The sequence below is a fragment of the Topomyia yanbarensis genome, chromosome 2, assembly GCF_030247195.1.
Source record: "Topomyia yanbarensis strain Yona2022 chromosome 2, ASM3024719v1, whole genome shotgun sequence".
NCBI lineage: Eukaryota > Metazoa > Arthropoda > Insecta > Diptera > Culicidae > Topomyia > Topomyia yanbarensis.
In genome coordinates, this window is record NC_080671.1 from 20,062,978 (window position 1) to 20,080,675 (window position 17,698).

At 38.9% G+C, this 17,698-nt stretch overlaps 1 protein-coding gene across 2 annotated transcripts in view; it reads right to left on the reverse strand.

The window, feature by feature from the left end:
- LOC131685161 (alpha-tocopherol transfer protein-like) overlaps positions 1–16,506 on the reverse strand; it is a 61,265-nt gene extending 44,759 nt beyond the window's left edge. Inside the window, exons 1-2 of one of the 2 annotated variants that reach the window (XM_058968655.1) lie at positions 16,370–16,506; positions 1,728–1,884 (exon numbers count right to left, since the gene is read on the reverse strand). The gene's annotated coding sequence lies outside the window, so the exon portion shown is untranslated. Of the gene's footprint in view, positions 1–1,727; positions 2,573–16,369 lie in introns of those variants that run through there. The other variant, XM_058968653.1, reaches the window with a different exon arrangement.
- Positions 16,507–17,698: the final 1,192 nt, after the last annotated feature.

Consider the following 17,698-nt stretch of genomic DNA (forward strand, 5'->3'; position numbering starts at 1 on the left):
ATAAAAAGCGGGTTCTGGGAAGAAAAAACGAACCGACGCCTAACCAACCCGTAGACACCTTGATATTAAGGTCGGATTCGAACTTGCGACGTTTGAATTGTAGAGCAGGACTGACTAATCGGAATTATTTTAATTATTACAAGTGTGGCAATATTCCGATAAACATTCGCCATATTTCCGCCTCATTCCAAAGATATGAAATAAGTCGTAAGTAAGTTCGCAAAATCGTGTTTCTTATATATTGTGATATATTAAATCGCATGTAACTTTTTTAAGTCGTTGTGATCTATGTTGAAGTCGTAGATATGTTTATGTTGCTTACTGACTATTCCCGCACATAGGAACGACGACAATGGCTTTATTAAGTTGTTAATCCAATATTGATCGAAGTAAAATGCGATTAAATGTGAGCAAAAATACGATTTTTCATTAATTTAAATATTTGTAGCTATATGAATATAAGTTGTCAGTGCTCTAAGATCGAACACCATTTAACTAGAACGACAATGCTAACCATTCCTTCCCTTTCCTTCCGCGATCTACGTTCGGGCCTGGCCGGCGCTAGTATTGATCAATAAAAACTTAAGCATTACCAGGAGTTGCACATTGAAAGATGTTTCGCTACTCCCAAGCATAATTATCAGCTTATTCCCTGTGCTTCAGCTAGTCCACAATGGGTTAAAAATAAAATGAGTGTGCTCGTAAGTACACCCGCTATCGAAAAATTGGAGATTTTGAATTGTTTAAATTGAAAATTTTTGTTGTCTGTTTAGAGCGAGATAAAATTTTTCAAACATTCCGGTCGTGTTTATTGAAAACTGAATCTTATATATAACGCAAACATCGGACGAATAAAATAAATAAGAGGGCGAAAGTTGGTTTGTATACCGGAAATTACGGATATTAAAAATATGATTCCTTGATTTAAACAACAAAAACATGCAATATTAATTCCCAAAAGTGGGAATATTGGGTTAAAACACAAAACCTAATTTAAATTAAGATTGATTTTTTGTGTGTTCCGAATTCATCTCGTCAGTAACTAGTACCAACTGGGTGTCTAGTTAGACGATGTATCTAAACTAGTACTCAAATTGGCACTAGTTAGACACCAAAACTCCACACAGTTGACATGTGAACGTCTAAGCCAACTGGCTTGTCCTGGGAAGTAAATGCAGAAGCTCTGGTTTGCTGACGAGAAAGTGAAAACGAACTCTTGTCTTATGGCTAGTGAGCCAAATTCCTGGCATTATGCAATATTAATTCCCAAAAGTGGGAAAATTGGATTAAACCAATTTGCGCATGAAGGGCACAAAAGCTAATTTAAATGAAATTTGTTTTTTTTTTGTTTGAGTTACAACTAGCACCATCTGGGTCAGGAAACCAGAGCTCTTGCATTTGTTTCCCGGAACATCACTCGGGACAAGTCAGTTGGCTTAGATTCGCACGTGTCGTGTGAATTGATTGATGCATCGTCTAACTAGACACCCAGTTTGTGCTAGTAACTGGTGAGACGAATTCGAAACACAAAAAAAATTAAACTTAACAAAAATATGATAATTAATTATGTTGATGTGCTAAATTCATAAACATTGCAATGCTGCTTAAAAATCATAAATAACATCATCTTAACCATATATGATACTAAAATTTTAGACCATAAAACGAACCATCCAAATCTAACAAATAGTTGAGGTAATCATAATGTGTTAAGATTGCGTACTTACCTCGATATTCACGGGATGTGGCGATGAAAACGAAACTTTCGGCGTTTTTCTGTTCACTTTTATTTTCTGGCCAAATAAAGTGCCTCCGCTTTGTTTCTCCCAACGCAGCAACAAAATGTGGACAGTTTAATTGAATGTTTCACCGCACTATGCCTTTCTGCAAAACATTAATCATCACTACATGGCACACACGCTTGAATTCAGGAAGCTAAACACAATCGTTCTATACAGCATCACTTCTGGAGCAGAACTAAGCTTCAGCAATTCCAGCCATTCCTTCTATATTGCTACCGTAGTACACCCCCTTTGTGCCTGATGGCCTCATTGAGTCTGCAAACAAATAAATCTGAATACAGACGCTGCACTGTTCACAATCAGATGTACGGGAGAGTATTGTTTTAAATAGCAAATCACTGACCACTGCATGGTTGGTAATGGCGAAAAGAGCCTTCGTTTAGTGCAAGCAAAAAAAAATATATATTAATCAGTCCACCAGAGTTGTATCATTCTTTGTTGGCGACGATAACGGAATGACTACACTAGTCCACTAGTAACCAGTTGACCTCTTCTATTTGCTGCCACCATACACTATACTATAGTCACCCATCAACCGATGATGTTTATATACTAGCTATCGCACTGGTGGAACGAACATGTCCTGGTTTAGAATATTCTGCGATGAAGCAGTCCATTTCCACTATCGCTTGGCGCGAATTACTGCTCTACTTTTAAAGAATAGGCTAAACGGATGCGTAACTGCGATTAACATATAGTCTTGGACTGCTCCAAATTACTGATTGCAGTTAGAGAATAATGGAACTTTGAACATTGCACTACAACTGCTTCTTGGGAGAGAACGATTAGTTGAATTAAATAACATATGCTATTTTGAAAATGTGAACTAATTCTTGAAATCAAAAACAAAATGTGCCATTCATTTTCTCTTGAACTATATTGCAACGATTCTTCTTAGTCCATTGATGGAAACTACCCACCTTACGGTTAGTTCCCATGTACTAGTTGCAGTACAACTCAAAAGTTTGCGTCTTTCGTCATCGCTAGATTTAAGTCCATACATTCAAACACCGTGTCTACTATACTGTCTGGTGTAATTACCAATCTTTACGGTAAGCTTAGAACACTCGCGGACCAGCTGGGAGTAAAATCGCACTTCTAGTTTATGTAATCTCACTAACTTTGCCATGCTTGTGTTTGCGAGTGAAAACATTCGGAAATCAGCCTTATCTATTAACTGGCTCGAATGATAATGCACAGCTCTATACATTGGAGTAAGTTGTCGTTGAACTGATGAACTCATGCTGTGTATAACGCCCGACCATTAACTAGGTCGTGGATGGTGTCGGATATGATGCTAAACTACAATACAAAATTGATGTCGTGCAGTTTTCCGCAGGAGAAAATTAGAAACTGTGAGAGAAAGCCCGTGTTCTCCTGAGCATGGAGAGATACTGATTTTTATCAATTGACAGGTGCGACTGATGTACGAGGATACATGGCTGGTAGAAAATTTAACTCATATTACATATTTACCATAACCTTAAAAGTCCTTTGAACTTTCTGATGAGGTCAACTCGGGTCACTACAGAGAAAACAGAAGGAAAAATTCTCTTTTTACTCAGATGAGTCAGAGTAGAACCGATCGTGAATAAGTGTTATTATCGCATGTCGTTGCTTGTGTATTATCCTGTTTTATGTCATATTTTTATTGTTAAACACTTCTATAATTGCTGTATTTAAAAATTCATTGCCATCCTACAAATTTCAAGCTGATGAAGAAATGGAGCAATTTTTTCGTGATCCAATGAAAAATAATTGGAACCAGATAGCATTCACCTGTCGACTCGTTAACTAGTAGCATGTGTCTTATCACATGTTTTCAGAGAGGCATAAGGGGAAAACATATGCTCGAATGCTTTGTACATCTTTGCGTTGATTTGAGACACGGGTAAAACAGTAGCCGTGACAAGTATACTAATAATACGCTGTAATACAAACGGACCCGGTCCAACCCGGCCCTCGTATGATTCGGACCCCCAGCTGCTTCTCAGTCATGGCGATACCGCGAAAATCGGATTTGGCATGTTCTTAGCTATCATCTACCTTTATCATGACACATAATTTGATGTTTTGCCGTGGTCGTTTGTGTTCGCTAGAAGAATTTTATTTCTGTTATGCTCTGGTGTAAGATTTATCTGCCAAATAGATTTTTAGTAAAAATCAATTATTAATCCAGTAGTCCCGTAGTCTCACCTCTAGGAGGATTTATCACTAAAATCATAGCAGCAAATGACAACCTTTGCTAATTTGGATAAGTATTCTGAAGACACTATTGACGTAAATTCAGCCGCTTCAACGTAAATAATCAATCACTGTTTGAATTACTATATTTTTCAAAGAAAATGTTTTAATATAGCAAGATGTCCATCTTGATAATACATTTTGATATTGATATATTTTAGGTATTAAAGAAAAAGTCACTTCATCTTCAGTGAAGATGTTGCAAAAGCATACCTTACAACTTTGGCGAAGACATAATCTTAATATATGTGCTTGCCTGAAAATTGGCAAATAAATCTCATTTTTAGGGAGAATTATTCTCAAAATTTCCACACCACATGGAAGGTTATATTATATTATTATTACTCATTTTTTCCCTACACTAGTCAGCGACCCAGGGCTTCTGTGCTTGGCTAACCGAGACATCACTCGGTATCAGTCAGTTACTTTAAGCGTTCACACATGTTGTGTGAACCATTTGGATTAAGTGTCTAACTGGTGCCAATTTTGGTGATAGTTTGGATATATCGTCTAACTGACAGCAAGTTGGTGTCAGTTACTGACGAGTGGAATACGAAACATTCAAATCCAACTTTTTTAAGTTAGATCTTGTGGTCTCATGTGCAAATTAGTTTACCCAACTTTTTTTCCTTTGGGAAAAAATGTTCCATACTGGTTTGATAACTGAAGTGTACTGTTTATCAAGCGTGATCGCAGTTGGTAAATGTTCTCACTATATTTTTGGTTTTATTATCACTATATTATTGTTGTGATGTTTTCTAATTAAAATCAGCTTTTTATCAAACTTTCTTGAATTTTTGTCCAGCTTTGAGGTGATTATACGTCCTATTTTGGTAAGAGAAACAATGTTTCGTTAAATAATTTCAAATAATCGTACTTAAGATTTTACACCATTTTTTACTGTCATAATATGAACAACAACAATGATATATAAATTGCGCAGAAAATCATTCGCGATGCTCCCACAAGTAACGATTTCATAGATTCGCCTTTGACAATGATGGAATTTTCAATTGCACTCCTCTCATGCAACAATAATGCTCCGGGACTAGACAGAATTAAATTCAACTTGGTGAAGAATCTGCCTGACCTAGCAAAAAGACGCTTGTTGAATTTATTCAACAAGTTTCTTGAGCAGAATATTGTCCCGCGTGACTGGAGACAAGTGAGAGTTCTCGCCATTCCAAAACCGGGAAAACCAGCCTCCGATCATAACTCGTATCGACCGATTGCAATGCTATCCTGCATCAGGAAATTGTTGGAAAAAATTATCCTACGACGTCTCGACAATTGGGTTGAGGCGGACGGCTTGCTCTCAGATACCCAGTTTGGTTTTCGGAGAGGAAAGGGAACGAATGATTGCCTGGCGCTACTTTCGTCAGAAATCCAACTCGCTTACGCAAAAAAAGAACAAATGGCGTCTGTGTTCTTAGACATGAAAGGAGCATTCGACTCAGTCTCCATTGATGTTCTCTCGGAGAAGCTACATCAATGTGGTCTTTCACCGATATTAAATAATTATTTATACAATTTATTGTCAGAAAAGCACATGCATTTTTCATATGGCGATTTGGCGACACTCAGAATAAGTTACATGGGCCTCCCACAAGGCTCTTGTCTAAGCCCCCTTCTCTATAATTTTTACGTGAATGACATTGATAATTGTATTGTCAGCCCATGCACTCTAAGACAATTTGCAGATGATGGTGTGGTTTCTGCCACAGGACCAAAAGCTATAAATTTACAACAACCATTGCAAGATAGCTTGGATAATTTATCAATTTGGGCTTTAAAACTGGGAATCGATTTCTCTACGGAGAAAACAGAGTTGGTCGTTTTCTCAAGTAAGCGTGATCCAGCTCAGCTTCAGCTTTAGTTGGTTGGTAGAACGATAGCCCAAGTCCTGACTTTTAAATACCTTGGAATTTGGTTCGATTCTAAAGGCACATGGGGAGGCCACATTAGGTATCTAATAACGAAATGCCAACAAAGGATAAATTTTTTATGAACAATAACTGGATCATGGTGGGGTTCTCATCCAAGTGACATGATAAGATTGTATCAAACAACAATACTTTCAGTAATGGAATATGGGTGCATCTGTTTCCGTTCAGCTGCGAACACTCACATTATTAAACGGGAACGGATACAGTATCATTGTTTACGAATTGCCTTAGGTTGCATGCAGTCGACCCATACGATGAGTCTTGAAGTACTAGTGGGAGTTCTTCCTTAAAAAAACCGATTCTGGGATCTCTCCTCTCGTTTACTTATTCGATGTGAGGTTATGAACCCACTGGTAATTGAAAATTTTGAAAGACTTGTTGAGCTTCAACCCCAAACCAGATTCATGACAGTGTATTTCAATCACATGTCACAAGAAATAACGCCTGCTAGGTATGTTCCCACATACGTCAATATACTAGATACTCCTGAATCCACTTTATTCTTCGACACGTCCATGCAAGCAGAGATTCGTGGAATTCCGGATCATCTACGCTCGCGGGAGATCCCTAAAATATTCACAAGTAAATATCAACACATAGACTGCCTTAAAATGTTTTACACTGATGGGTCACGAATCAGTGAGGCCACTGGTTTCGGTATTTTCAACAATAATTTTTCAATGTCTCTCAAACTTGCAGAACCCGCCTCTGTTTATATAGCGGAACTAGCAGCAGTTCACTATAGTTTGCAAATAATTAATACTTTACCCCGAACCATTACTTTATCCTCACTGATAGTCTCCTCAGCACAATTGCAGCTCTGCGCTCGAAGAGGATTAATAATCACGATCCATTCTTTTTGGGGAAGATACGAGAATCTCTGAGTAACCTAACAAGAAAATGTTATAAATTTACCCTAGTGTGGCTCCCCGCCCATTGCTCTATTGCGGGAAATGAGAAAGCTGATAATTTAGCCAAGATTGGTGCACTAGATGGTGAAATATATGAAAGACCCATCGCTTACAATGAATTTTATAGCGCTTCTCGACAGAGGACACTTGCTAGTTGGCAAACATCTTGGGACAATGGAGATATGGGACGATGGCTACACTCAATTATCCCTAAAGTATCAACGAAGGCATGGTTCAAAGGATTGGATGTAAGTCGGGACTTCATCCGTGTGATGTCAAGGCTCATGTCCAATCATTATACTTTAGATGCGCATCTCCGTCGTATTGGGCTCGCTGAGGGTAATCATTGTGCTTGTGGAGAGGGTTACCATGACATTGAGCATGTTGTTTGGTCCTGCACTGAATATCGTGAAGCCAGATCACAATTAGTAGATTCTTTACAAGTCCGAGGCAGACCAATCCATGTTCCTGTTAGAGACATCCTGGCGTATCGCGATCCTCTATACATGGAACTTATCTATCATTTTCTAAAAACAGCGTCTGTCAAAATTTAATTAAATTCATCTCCTCATACTCTCATCCAAGGCTAATCATTCACCAATTAAAGTGTCCTAGAATATTCAGTTTTTAAATTTAGACAATAACAGAAAAAAAGTAAATAAATACACCCGAATATACTAGATCATTATGAAATATAACAATGTAAGGAAAAAAGCAAACAATAAAGTGATTTCAGTGTTAGTTTTAGACAAATTACTAGTATAGGTAAAATTAGTCTTAAGGATTTTTGTAACGTGCTATGTAAAAAAGAAACTGGCGTAAAAAGCTATTGCAAATGCCGTGTCAAATAAACGTATGGAAAAAAACCTGTTTTAATCCATCTAGAGGTGCAATTGTGCCTTTCTCATTTATACAAACTATGATTTAATAGCTGGTTCGTACAATATAACATTATGGAAATGTCTTTCATTCTTATTACACTTGGTAAGTATATATAAGAGCACCTCTTTGCATTCATCGCGGTATCGGTTTGAATCGGAGTTTTCTATGTGATCGCACTCCACAACCCGTAACTCCGGAGCCGGATGTCGGATGGAGATGGAATTTAATATCAGTTTCCGGGGACGCATCACCTTTCATTTGAGACTAAGTTGATCAAATCGGTCTTGCCATTTTCGAGAAACCAATATAACCGTTATTCTGAATTTGGATGTTTCCGGATCCGTCGATGGTGCCCAGTGTGGCCAAAGAGACTTTGAATGACTGTTAGTGACCTAGATCTACAAATTCAACAGTTGTGTTTACATTTTGGAAAAAAATTCACCTTTTTACATTCATCGCAGAATTCATTAGAATCGGGATTTGCTGCATGATCGTACGTATCACCCTGTAATTCAGGAACCAGCGCTCGGATCCACACAAAATTCAACAGCAGCTGATGAACCTTTCATTTAAAATCAAGTTTGTCAAAATCAGTTCAGAAAATTCCGAGAAACCGATGTGGACAAATCAATAAATTTTGTTTTGTAACCATACTCTTCAACTCGTAATCCGGAACAAGATGTCGGTTGAAAATGAAATTCAATAGCAACCTATGGGAATATTATACCTTTCATTTGAATCTTAGTTTGTAAAAATCGGTTCAGCCATCTCCGAGAAACCGATGTGGACATTTTGTTAACAAATCCGCACATACACACATACATACATACATACATACGTACATACATACATACATACATACACACATACATACATACGGATACTTTGCGATCTCGGCAAACTGAGTCGAATGTTATATGAGATTTACCTTCCATTTGAGACTTGGTTTGAGAAAATCGGTTCAGTCATCACCGAAGAACCGATGTGACTTTAATTGTGGAATATGCCCGGAATTCCGGACTTCCGGAATCGTCGATAGTGGACAATATATTCAAAGAATGTTTGATTGGCAATCAGTGATCTAGATCTGCGATTAGAAGTAATTTGGTGACCAATTCAATAGTTTTTAGCCTCTGAGGTATTACGATTGTACCGATTTATATGGGAAATTCCAGTGTATGCTTACTAACACCCCTGTAACTCCGGAAGCAAAAGTCAGAACCGAATGAAATTCAGCAGCGGTCAATGGTATTACTGTATCTTTCATTTGAAATCAAGTTTGTAAAAATCGGTAGAGAATTCGTTGGGGAATGGGTGTGATATTAGCTTAGGAACTTGGCGGGTTCCCCGGGGGCGTCATGAACTGTCATAGGTGGCCAATGTGGTCAAAGCTGCTTTGATTGATCATTAGTGATCCAGACCCGCAAACTAGAGTAATGTTACATCAATTTTAATATGTTTTACATCATTTGAACATCATGGTGGTACCAGTTTATATGGGAATTTGCTGTGTGACCGCACTCTTCAACCCGTAACTCCGGAACCGGAAGTCGGATCAACTAAAAATGCAATAGCAGCTTATGGGAGCGTTATACCTTTCAGATGAAACTAAGTTTGCGAAAATCGGTTCAGCCATCTCTGAGAAAATTGTGTGAGTTTAAATGACACACACATATACACACACACACATTCACACACATACATACACACACAGACATTCGCCGATCTCGACGAACTGAATCGAATGGTGTATGACACTCGGCCCTCCGGGCCTCCGTTAAAAAGTCGATTTTTACAGTGATTGCATAGCCTTTCTTTATATGAGAAAGGCAAAAAGGTGCGAAATCGGCAAAGTCCCAAAAAGTCGATCTTTAGAAAAAAAAATTTTTCGAGATAACATAAAATCTCGACGTTTCATACATTTTAAAGATGTTTGGCATCAAAAATACGAATTCGATTTCTGAAATTTCATGCGGTCCCCCCCTTGAAAAAAAAATTTGAGTTCCGGCTTATATGGGAATTTCATATGTGACCGGACGATTTAGTCTATATTTCCGGACCCATATAAGCGATCCGTGCGAAATTTTATTGACATCTATGGGGATATTATAGCTATCATTTGGGACTAAGTTTGTGAAAATCGGCCCAACCATTTCCTGATATGAGTTTGCTAGTTATAAAAGATGGCCGCTTTTCCCGGGCACTTCCGGAACCGTCTATGGTGGTCAACGTAGTCAACGAAAGTTTGGTTGGCCGTCGGTGACCTAGAACAGCAAATTTAAGTTGTTTGAGAGACATTTTAGCGAAATTTTTACCTTTTTTGCTTTCATCGGAGTATCGGTTTGAATCACAATTTGCTATGCGATCGCACGCCACAACCTGTAACTCCGGAACCGGAAGTCGGATCGGGATGAAATTAAATAGCCATTTACGGGGACGCAATACCTTTCATTTGAGGCTAAGCTTAGTCGAATCGGTCTAGCTATCTCCGAGAAACCGATGTGACTGTTATTCTGAATTTAGATACTTCCGCCGGGGCTTCCGGAACCGATGATGGTGGCCAATGTGGCCAAATAGACTTTGAATGGATGTTAGTGACCTAATACTACAAATCGAAGCAGTTGTGGTCATATTTTGGAAAAAAATTCACCTTTATACATTCATTGCAGAATTTATTAAAATCGACATTTTCTGCGTGTTCGTACTCATCACCCTGTAATTCCGGAACCGGAAGTCGGATCCATTAGAAATTCAATAGCAGCCTATGGGAACGTTGCACCTTTCATTTGAGACTAAGTTTGTCAAAATCGGTTCAGCCATCTCTGAGAAAAATGAGTGACATTTTTGGTCACATACACACACACATACGCACATACACACACATACATACATACACACATACATACACACACAGACATTTGCCGAACTCGACGAACTGAATCGAATGGTATATGTCACTCGGCCCTCCGGGCCTCCGTTAAAAAGTCGGTTTTCAGAGCAATTGCAATACCTTTCTATTGAGAAAGGCAAAAAATGATATATAAATTTTCAAACATTCAATTCTACCGCGATGTCTGAAAACATTAACCGTTACTATTATTTTCTGATTGACTTTTTTTTATTAAACAATTTTGTGTCGACATTTTTCAACTAAAACGCGCACGTACGTCACTTGTTATTGTTATGAGGAATTGGAAAAACTTTTGTTTTAAGCTCTGGATCAAAAATTACGGGAGATATATTCACGGCCGTGTACCCTTTCAAAAAAAAAGTGCCTGCCGAAAAATGTTGTACAGCGGCCATTTTTTTTGAGTGTTGTCCTACTGGGGCTGTAGAGCTAGGTTCTCGGAAGGGCTCCCCGTCAGAATCACATACTACAATTTGCAGACGACACAGGCAATGTCGTCCACTAAAACACTGCTTTAGGCCAATTGTAGCAGGCCGTGATTCTGAATGTGATATTCATTATACGGTTCAGGTATGTGCGGGCGTAGGAACTCGCGATCGCGTGTATCATCGCGAAGAGCTCAAACATTTGCACGTTAACGTGTTCGATCGCGTGTGTTAGTATGTCGCGTGTGCTAACGTGTATGTAACTTCGCGTGTATAAATTCTATTTTATAACCGTATGTCTTTCGCATATTCACGTGTGTTCTTGGATAATCGCGCGGGGCCGTGAATTTTGGTGTACGGCTAAGATGCTAAAAGAGAGTGAGATCTTCCATATCACTAGAGATCCCGGTGATGTCGCCACGGAACGTGTTGTCTAGTGGATATAAGCTTTATTTTTTGATTAGTCCTACTGAATGTATGGACCTAAGTTATTAGGACAGAGAGTAATGGTTTCCGGACGTGACCGATTCATGAATGCGTAAAAGTGGACGTTTGTAGGTTCGCGTTTGAGACAGCGTTTGAATCTTCGTAAGTGCTCAAGCGTTCTCCTTATTATCGGGGTGTTATTAAGTTTGCGAAGGTGTGCGTTATTAATCGCGAAGGGCTTAAGCGTTCGTATGTTAACGTGTTTGTCACGTGTGCTCACGTTCATGTGACTTCGCGAGTACAAGACTGGATTTTGTAACCGTGTGGTCATTCCTATATACGCGTGCGTTCTTGGATGGTCACGCGGACCTTCATTCTGATAGTTAGTTTACGATGTACAATTCACATTCTGACAGGGAGTAAGTTACCAGATATCACTAGAGCCCTCGGTCATGTCACCATGTAACGTGGTGTCCAGTGGATATAAGAGCTTTCTTTTTTTAGTTGATCCAATTGAAGGAATGAACTTAATCTGCTATATCAGGGATAAAAACATCCGGAAATGACCGATTCATGATCGTGCGACCGCGGGAGTTTTTAGGTTGTAACCGTCGGTTACGATGAGCAATTGATGGCTCCGCCACAATAAAAAAAACAACCCTCGAGCGGTCTCCCGAGATCCAAATCCAACTTTGCCTTCTACTGCTTCCAGCCCCACTGCCACCCAAATGGTACCCACATCATTTCACAGTACTTATTTGCCTGTCTCATTTAGCCGCCGCTACACGCCACGGGTAGAGTAGCCAGTAAAAGGGTTAGCAAACGGATATAGCCGAGCTGTCAAACTTCGGAGGTGTTCGGTTCATCTTCGGTGCCGATTTACGAATGCGTCACCGTTTTAGGCTCAGCTCCAGTAATTTTTGTTAAGTGTTAAAAGTGATGCAGGTTAATTAATTTAATGTTTTTTTATAGTTACAGTTAATAAAAGTCCAAAGACAAAAGGACTGATTAATGGGCTAGAGCAATGGAGTTTAAAAGGTATTTGTAAAATATTCGCGTTAAAAGTTGATTGTCGTTTAAATTAATAATCTAAAATTTAGTTGTACGCAAAGTAAAATAACGGTGAGAAGACGGTTCACAGACAAATTGAAATACCAGAAAAAAGGTAAAAATTGGGTACAAAAAGTAGACGGGAAGTTGGTAGCGGGTACCACATGGTTGTATGGCTATGTAACTAATACCTCTGGGTAGGTCATTGTCACCGTAAACCACCAACCTGCCACCCAGTCGACGATCCGGTCATCTTTCGTCTACACCCGTTTCGATATTGCTCGAATTTCGGAATTAAAAAGGAGTCGCCAGCCCTCGTCGTTTGGTTGTCGTCCAAGAAGTCGAATCAGGTCGTAGCTTTTGAGCATCCCCTACGTAAGTACACCCGTTTGCTGATCCTCGTCTGGTTGCATTGTCTGTGATATTACTGAAGGCAAATGGGTCCCCCTCTAAATGAGTGCATATGATGGTGGGTGACATTCATATTCACCACCGGCAAGCATAATTTCTCCTACCCTGAGCAGCTCGAGGTAACAAGGTTCACGTTTGATACCGCGTTTGAAAATTTATAGGAGCTGAGACATTCACTTTATCACCGGGATGTTATCATGTTTACGAGATCGCGGGTGTAGGTGCCGTGGATGGTTGCGAAGGGCTCAAGCATTTGTATATCAACGTGTTTGTCACGTGTATGTGACTTCGCGTGTATAATTTCGATTGTATAGTGATGTAGTGTGTATTCTTGCTTGATCGCGCGAACCGTGAGTCTGATGCTTAATTTTTAGTGTGTGGTACAGATAGTAGACGAGAGTCCGTTTCCCCATATCACTAGAGTTCCAGGTCATGTCACCATGGAACGTGTTGTTTAGTGAATATGAGCGTCACTTTTTTGATTGGTTCAACTGAAGACATTAGTCCAGACTGCTAGGACCGAGGTAAGACTTCCGGACGTGACCGTTTCATGATCGCGCGAGTGGTGGGTTAATGTTGGAGACTGCGTTTGGAAGTTTAAAGATGCTACGTCTACTACCGAGGTTTTTTCATGTAGACGAAATCGCGGGCGTAAGTATGTGTGGGTTATTGCAATTGCATGGTCGCGTTTGTAGCCAGGTTTGTGTTATCGCGAAGGCCCCCAGCGTTTGTACTTCTATGAGTATAGATAGCGTATAGTAGATATACTAATAAAAGGAATCATAACATACCGAATAAAGAAAAAAAGATGTAAAGAGCTTGATTGGAAGTGTATAAATTGACCGATACTATTTTGGTATACATCAATAATAGAAAAGCAAACTAACAGATGTACAAAAGAAACAGACTAGCGAAGTAGAATATAAAAACACATGTAACATGCAATCAAACTCGTCTAAACGCAGGAAATGTTGTATATTTACCATTAACGACAATTGTATGCTGTTAGACTTTCATCATGCTGTGCTGGCCGGGGTTGGATGACTCACGTGCGTCGGTAAATTCATTGTACCCTAATTTATCCAATCCGACTTTCCCGAATGAATAGAACCAAATGCACAAATTGATCACCAGAAGTATTAGCCACTATTCTATCATATACGCCAGTTCTGCATCCATTCCCTGACTCAACTGCCACAAATACTCAGACGAACACATACATAGATAGAGATACGACTAGCACAACAATTGTACACTAGTATGAAAAACTACGTGACTACTAATAGGTTTCTACTTATGTATTTATTAAATTAATTCAATTATTAAATTAATTTAATTAGTATATGCACGATGACGAATTCGACCGATAAATGGACACACAATGACTCCCACTGTGAACCCAGTCCACGAATACCTCCATCAAATTGTGGAACAATATTTGCAAGCACGGCACACAGCAAAAGTCAATGCACGTCGACCCGCCAGTCGACCACATCACCGCGCACAGACCAGTGGTTGAGCGTTTGTATGCGCAGGTGCAGAGTATGAAGAAACATGGAACATAAAAAGGCGCATAAGCCCTCTCGGTCTCCTCGATGCACCGCTATCGAGGCATAATGCAATAACCATCTTAAAGCAGTTGTTCTCTAGCGCTGATGCACGCAATATGCCTGATGATGTTTGCAATACCGTCAAACCCCTAAACCTTGGGGAGGGGAAAAATGTTGCACAGCGGCCATTTTGAGACAAAAAACTTGAAAAAAATATTTTACGTTCTTTACAACTAGTGTTATAAGTTCCATTTTACGAGATCTCAATTCACCTCCTTGCTAAGTTAAGAACAATTTCTGAAATATGCTTATTTTTCCGTGTTATACAGTGGTGTAACCCTTTAATAATAAATATTAACGAAAAAAATATTATCGATCACGCTCTTAGTTGACGGACTAAATAGATTTACTTCCTTGCCAAATTCGATAGTGGTTCCATTAAGGCAAGGTTTTTTCAATTTGACTTTCCTTTCCTTTGTATAAAGAATGGCTCTGATTTTTTGAAGATTTTTGTTAAGATTCTCCCTTTTACATAATTGCCATGTCAGCATTAAAGCAGTTTTAATACGGTCCGAAGTCATATTCATCTTTATCCCTAATAGTGATGACAATGTCGCCTGCGTAACCCATTACTTCGAATCTCACACCATTCAGTTCATTCAGGAGTCCGTCCACTACTAAGAACCACAGAAAGGGTGACAGTACACCTCCTTGAAGATAGCCTTTAGTGGTTCTCACAGTCCGGCAACTTATGAACGACCCCCAAAGATGCAGTTGTTGTGAAAATATAGGTTTTTCCGACGCGTATGTGCCGTGGCAAGTCGTGTTAGCGAGATCTAATTGAAAACCATTAATATTCACCATACTACGTTTAAAAAAAAAAATACTATGCTATGTTTCTCCTTAGTGGAGAACAATTTTGGTAAAACTATTTTTTCTCTATTAAGGAGAAAATTGTTTAAAGCCATTCTTGCGCGTGAAGATGGGGTTAATTATGGGATTTGTGTTTCGACTTCGTCTCATCAGAATCCGACACTAACTTAGTTAACGTACTAAGCTAATATTAATTTTATTGCATTGTATTGAAAGGATCGAGAGGAAAGTGTAATCTTTCCGAATGGGAAAGTAACTGTAATAAAGTAATTATGTCGAATCGTAATCATATAGTTGACAAAAATTTCACAAGTGTGGCAAAGTGTCAAAACTAATAAAAAATATTTATAATCATATAATTGTTTTTCACTCCTGAAAGTTTTCGGAAACTTGTAACTCAGGCTAATTTTTGATTTCCAGCCCACACTCAATTATCATACACTACTTTGGTTCACGGTTCACTGAAACCAAATGTTTACGTCTACAATCGATTTCATAACAGATGATTCACTATTTTAAGGAGAAGCGGAGAATGGTACGATAATCGAAACCGGAAAGGCAGTTTTTCCAAACCGTACGTTAGATCTTCATGAAAATCAATCCTTATGTAAAATATTGTTACAGAACTGCTGTTTGCACTATTTTCCATTCAATCTTAAGACCACATTTTCTTACGTGTTCCAAAATGCTAACGCAATTGAAATATGAAATTATGAAACCATTTCATTCGCTAGTGTCTTAAATAAAAATAAATATATACCAATTGCCATTCGGTCTCGATTTTGCCTGTCATATATTTACAACATTAGTTCTTTCACCACCGAATTAAGCTACTTTTCACTTTGACAACATCCACCAGGATGGTGGTGGTCTATATCGTATTGCATATCACAGTTCGCACAAAAAAACCAATAACCTAGTTATCATTACAACCAACTTACGCTAAAACCGACAATATATGACATATGAACGCACTTCTGAGTTACTCGAAAGGCACACTTCGAATTTTCACCGATAACTGTTCGCGCAATCACAAACACAATTTCTAATATAGGAAAGTTGCGAATATCAATCGAGACTAACCGCTCAATGTTACCTGTAGAACTCATTGCGGTATGGTTCTCGTCTTTACTCATTGCAAAGATTCCCATTTCCCACGTCATATTAAAAACAAATCATTTGCTATTATATAGTATATAACGCATAGTGCAAGCCTACACCGCTGATGGGTTAGAAGGTGCCGTACTCGTAGATTACCCGATGAGCTTTCCAACAAATTATCAAATAGGTATTAAGCCCATTTTTATCTAGTTTCTATTGATCACCCTTTCCATTTGAATCTGTTTACAGCTGTGAGAAACGCTTTTTGTCTGAGAGAAGAAAAATTGGGAATTGGAGCTCAACAGAGTCTCTTAGTTAAACGAAGTAAACATGTCGATACTGCTTGTCGGGTAACTATCGAAATAGTAAAGACCTCTGCATTATATGTTTAAAATAGTTAAACCACCATAACTGAGGCAGCCAACGCACAGACTGCGCCTAATTTGCGCTCCAAGATCGCGGCACGGAAAAGGTCTTTCCCAGCGATCATGCGTCATTATCTAACTGCAAATGCATTAGCATCATGGCATTTTTTAACAATCCAGGGTTCTTTTCCATTCATATGAAACCAGATTCACAACTGTCTGGCATCGGAAAGCAGTATAGAAAGCGAAAATTACTCACGATATTGGCAAATATAGTCACTGCTGCGACTCTACCTACGCAAAAAACTTGTTCGAACGATTACCTTAAGCGAATCTTGATCGGTGCAATCCGTACAATCAAAGGGAGAAACAGCACGCTATAAAAGCATTTACTATAATCAACTCTGGCCACCGCTCAGCTAGTTGTTTACTGCTTCGTTCGGATGAGTAGAATATTTTTGCGACTATGCACTTCCGCGGCAGTTTACCGGTAATTGCACACTGGAGAATCCGTCAAGGTCGCCGACCGATAAGCTGGCGAAATTCAATATCATTTCAAATTGTTGCTCGCTGAGTTTCATAAAATCGACAATTTATCAATGCAACTTACAAACAACGTATTTGTGTCAAAATACTATGTTTCTGTTTCTTTCTGTCGTATGTGGACCCATTAGAATCGGTTCCAGTTAATGGCTAATGGAGATAAAAATGTACAAAATTGTTCAGTTCCCTTATTATGGTTCGAGAACAATCAGACTCATTTGAGTGAAATCCACTGTGGTGTCACAGCGAACAAGAGATCAT